Source organism: Zingiber officinale, chromosome 6A, assembly GCF_018446385.1.
Source record: "Zingiber officinale cultivar Zhangliang chromosome 6A, Zo_v1.1, whole genome shotgun sequence".
NCBI lineage: Eukaryota > Viridiplantae > Streptophyta > Magnoliopsida > Zingiberales > Zingiberaceae > Zingiber > Zingiber officinale.
In genome coordinates this window covers 47,782,262-47,787,764 of record NC_055997.1, presented here as the reverse complement: position 1 = coordinate 47,787,764, position 5,503 = coordinate 47,782,262, and the positions used below count along the sequence as shown (strand labels likewise).

At 35.9% G+C, this 5,503-nt stretch overlaps 1 long non-coding RNA gene across 1 annotated transcript; it reads right to left on the bottom strand.

Annotated features, from left to right (window-relative positions):
• Nucleotides 1–1,893: 1,893 nt before the first annotated feature.
• LOC121993924 lies at nucleotides 1,894–5,033 on the bottom strand. The gene is made up of 2 exons (XR_006115493.1): nucleotides 4,762–5,033; nucleotides 1,894–2,145 (listed from the first exon to the last, which is right to left on the bottom strand). It is a non-coding gene; the product is annotated as an uncharacterized LOC121993924 (long non-coding RNA).
• Between the last annotated feature and the right edge of the window lie 470 nt (nucleotides 5,034–5,503).

Genomic DNA, 5,503 nt, shown 5'->3' with positions numbered 1-5,503 from the left:
GGTTCTCAGGCAAGAGGGACACCACGGTGAGTAATGGAATCGCAAAAAGCAGTTGCTACTGTAGTGTTGAGCAGGGGTAATGATGGCCTAGCCATGGCGATGGGATCGAGAAAGGGGGTGGTGATGTCTTGCGGATCGAGACAGTGGTGAGTTCGGGAGTCGGCGTCGGCCTCATGCGGTAGGTGCGGCAGTGAGGGTTCCCGAGAGGAGGAAGCTCGGCTGTCTTGGCCTCACCCGAAAGAGGATAGCTGGCGATGGGATGGCGGCAATCAGGTGTGGCGAGATCATGAGGGAGGGGCAAAGAGATCGGGGAATAAATGGGGCCCAGTTAAGTTTTAGCTTATATATGTAGATTAATTAATGAAACTTGTGTTAATCAATCAAACCATGAGTTCATATTTCAATCAACTCCCAATTAAAATGGGTATTCTAAATTGGGCTCCTCTAAGCCTAATCAATTTATCTCCTTAAACGGATCATATAAGCTCTATTTTAATCCCAAAAAATTTTTAAAAAATCTAGAAAATCCAATAAAATTATTTCTCCAATAACACTTATTATTTAATTTATCATATTTTATACTATCTATTTAAATTAATCAATTCTAATTAAATCTAAATTAATCAAATAAATCTTCTTAACTAAAATAATTGGTTTCACACACTACAATATGTCTAATTCACGAGAGATATGAATTTCTCATAAGTGAATCGAAAGATATATTACTAATTGAGGATGAGAAACTTATTAGTTATAAAGAAGTTTTGAATAGTTCAGAAAGGGTCTCATGGTTTAAAAACTATGAAATCGAAATGCATGTGAATTTTCAAGAAGAAAACCGACATGGATGAGAGTTTAATTTCTCACAATATCCAAACGAACCCTTTGTATACATGAAAATTAGTGGGAGTATAGTCATGTTTCTAATATTATATGTTGATAACATATCGCTCATAGGAAATGATGTGCCTATTCAACAGTCAGTTAAAGTTTGATTGTCCAAAATATTCTCCATGAAAGACATGAAAGAAGTAACCTATATCCTTAGGATTAAGATCTATACAAATAGATCAGAAAGGTTACTTAGTCTTTCACAATCTATATACATTGATAAATTGCTAAAATGATTTAGCATGGAAGAATCTAAGAAAGGTTGTCTTCCCATATGACATAGGATTTACCTTACAAGGTCTATGTGTTTGAACACACAAAACGAGAGGATTCACATGATTTAGATCTCATATGTGTCAATTATAGGATTAATAATGCATGCTATATTATGTACATGGTTTGATATATCATATGCTCTGAGTGTCATCAGCAGATATCAATCAAATCTAGGTATGGATTATTGGGCGACTATTAAGGTAATCCTTAAGCTCTAAGGATTTGTTCATGGTATATAGAGGGGTGATATGATTATAGGCATACTGATACTAGATTCCAGATAGACAAGGATGATTCTAAGTCCTAGTATGGATACGTATTCATCTTAAAATAGAAACGTAATAAGTTGGAAAGGTTCAAAGCAAGAAATTAGTGCATATTCTACCATCGAGGTGAAATATATTGCAGCTTCTGAAGTAGCAATGAAAGAAGTTTAGATCAAGAAGTTTGTCATTAAACTTAGATAAGGTTGTAACGACCACTCTTCTTACTACTACTACTCTCTAAGAGTGACCGTTACTTAGCTACTAACTCTACTTAACCGGTATGATTAAAAACCACATGGAAACCCTACCGAAAAAAATTTCGACAAAATCTCCCCTATACCGGTGACCTTAAACTGATATACAAACACTATATACACAGCCACAGGCGGCTGGGACAGATAACAAACTCTCACACAGTTATATAAGTGTCAAAACCAAAAGAAAACAATACCACAAATCATCACACAAGATTATAATTCATCTACTATGTCCTAACAACATCAAAATAACATATATCATCCCAAATACTAAAATGCGGAAACTTAATAATGAATTACAACTTCTTACTTTCAAATTTTCTTATCACCCTAAATAAAGGATTAATCCAAACAAATTCTTAACTAAGTCTCAGGGCTTCCATAGTCCTGGCATCACACATCCTCGAACACCTCCTTGTCGCCTTCCTTTGCTAAAACTTTTTCCTTTCCTGTATCTACAGTAAGAGGAAATGCAGTCTATAAGCAAAATTTGCTTAGTAAGCGCTATCTAACTCACAAAAACATGAATATGCATGTATACAGAAAGAACTAGAAACTATATGCTTTAAAAAAAAGTAAAGCAAAAACATAACTGCTTATGTCAAACTAATAGCAAAGAAAACTAAGGATTCATGCTATACAAGATAAAACTGCATGCTGGAAAATAAAACTAATCATGCTAAATAACTAAGCAGGAAACAAATAAAACTAATACTGCATGCTTCAAATTAAAAGAAACTAAACTTACTAACTCTAAGCATAAATGATGCTTGTTTCATTTGTTTCAAAACTTATACTTTATTACTTTAAAATAATAATCAACTTCTCTTGGGTCTGGCATTGTACCAATTTACGCGCATCCTTAATATGAGTCGAGGTAGCTAATCCCGAAACTACTAAGGTGCTTCTAGGCGATCTTGTGCCTAGGGGCGATCTAGGAGCCCACCCAATGGACCTTGTGTCCGGTACATGCCATTAAAAAGTAAAATACTTATTTTCTTCTTAACTATAACTTCCTTATACTTGTTATTCTTTAATTCTCTTATAACAAAATGCCTTGGCATTTATTCAAACACTTAGTGTGCTTTTAATCCTAAACTTCTGGAATTTAGGATCAATTTAAGACCTTGGTCTTTTCTTACTTATAATCACTCATAACCCCTAAAAGAGTTTAATAGAACACTATATGCATAAAAAATTCTAGAGTTTCACAGAATAAACACAATTCTGCATATTAAGCTACACATTTCTGCACTATAAACTCTAAAGAAACTAGAAACTGATTGTTTTAAAAGGAAGGCTACTCATGCACATCTAATAACATAAGGAACTAGAAATCTGCTCTAAGATTGGAGTTCTGCATATTGAGGTAACAAGGAAACTCAAATCTGTATGCTTAAATGGAAATAGCATATCTAAACCTCAAGCTCAGATTTAACATAAGCAAATTATCTAAACCTCATGCTCAGATTTAACATAAGCAAATTATCTAAACCTCATGCTCAAATTTAACATAAAGAACCTCAAATCCATATACTTGAATGGAAGTAGCATATCTAAACCTCAAGCTCAGATTTAACAGAAGCAAATTATCTAAACCTCATGCTCAGATTTAACATAAGCAAATTATCTAAACCTCATGTCCACTGAACCTCAAAAAAGAGCTGCTTCTACTTAACCTCGATGCTCACTAGGGCAAGTCTAAGTAATGTTAAAAGCATGTAGCATTACATGCGGTCATGTGATATAAAAACTTCATCTCCTCGTACATGATTTATCATGAAGGAATTCACAAGCAGAACCTCATCATAATAAACAAAACACATTTTCACTATAGGGCTACAACCTAGCATGTTGGGAGGTAAGAACATAACTTAACATAGAATTGAAATCTTTAAACATAATCATTCCTCAAGCTCAGTACCACAGCATATTCACCAAAATTGTGGCACTGTACACACCTTGCAACTAGTTAAGGATTTGCTACTGAAAACCTAACCAAACATAGCCATTCTTCATGTTTTGTAACAAGCATACCATTCTACAGTAAGCTACAAGAAAACAAATCTACATGTTTGTTAAGAAAAACTAACTCTTCCTGTAAAAATCTGCACCAATGCTTATACACATAACAAACTTAAACTGGGTACTCAACAAACTAAAACTGGAAGTTTAAGGAAAACCATACATGCTCAATGAAAATAACAATTAAATAAAATCAGCATTGCTAAAGAAACAAAGGATCTAACTTGCTGAAAGAAACTAGATACTTAAAGGAAAAGTCTCTATCAACAAGAAATCTAACTACCTACTTCTGCTAACAACCTCCACAACCTGCACCGAGCAAGACTGCATTCCAGAATCAACACCACACATGCACTAAACCACATAATCATTCCCTTCAGCCTTCAAGCTCACACATGGAGTACTATGTAACTCAGCCAAGCAACCACTCCAATTCAATTCATCGAACTGACACCACTTTGAAGACCAGTACACTACTCAACACCATCTCAAATCCCACATGATTCGGAAAACTAAAATCCTCAAATCACAGCAAGTTTGCAGAAAATTCATAATAACACCACCAATCCACATCTCTACTTATCATGATTCAACCAACCAGTAGTGTAAGAAAAACTTCATGATTGAAATACCAAAGCCAAAACAACACCATGGTTGCAGCACTCAAGAACCTGATTCTATGAACACAAATCCATTTCAAGGAAGCCATGAAAGCACCAAAGTCAAAACATTTCATCCAAATTCACAACACAGAAATCAAAGGAAATAAGATAGTAACACAAACCATGGTGCCCTATCAGTAGTCTCCAATTCATCCTTCAACCATACTAGGATCACACCCACTCATATTTCTAAAAGAATACACTTGCTAGATGAAATCAGATTACCCTGAAACACCCAAATCTATTTCGGGAAATCAGAAAACTTCTCAAAAGAAGGCAGGACATCACGAGAACTCAAATCAAGACTCGTCCAAACGTGCATCTTAGGCAAGCAATCAAAACAAGGATCCGAAGCTACTCTACTGCAGGTGAGGAAGCACTTACCATGCTTTCTTGGACTTACTGCCGAGAGGGAGAGGCTGCTAGGGTTCCAGGTGCTTGCAAGCTTCCGGCCTCTTCTTGTGCCCGCGCGGTCACCGTGCTGAGAGGGGCTCGGATCTGTGAAGAACCCGCGGAGGAAGGCACTCGTCGGCTGCCGGAGTGGAGCCCTAATGCCGGCTTCGGTTTCGCCCACGCAAAAGTCGTCGTCGCGTGAGAAGAGGAGAGAAATCGAAAGGTTTTTTTTTTTTTAGGTCACGGTAAAACTTAAGTTCTCCCTTTATAACTCCATTATCCCATTAACCAACTACTACTTATATAAAATCCACTCCTTCCTTAATCAGCAAAGCCCGCTGCACAGTTGGTTGGCTGGATTTTAACCGAGTCATGGGTCTCGGCTTCAATCCCTCAGCCACGCACTTTTTATTCCAATTTATTTTAAACGTTCCTAATTACTGTTTATATATATTTCATTCCATTTATGTTCACAAAACATTTGAAGAACAGTTGGTTGGTTGGACTTGGTTAAGCCTCGGTTCAAGTCCGAGGTCTACGGTTCGAATCTCGATTTGAATATTTTTTTTTTGTCAAACTTCCTTCGTTTAATAAAAATACCAAACGACCTCCAAAAATTACATAAAAATACTCTAAAAATTTCTAAAAATCTCTAGAATATTTCTATAGTATTTTTAAATATTTTTAAATTACTTTTAGGACTCTAATTGAGGAAATTTGGGTTGTTACAAAG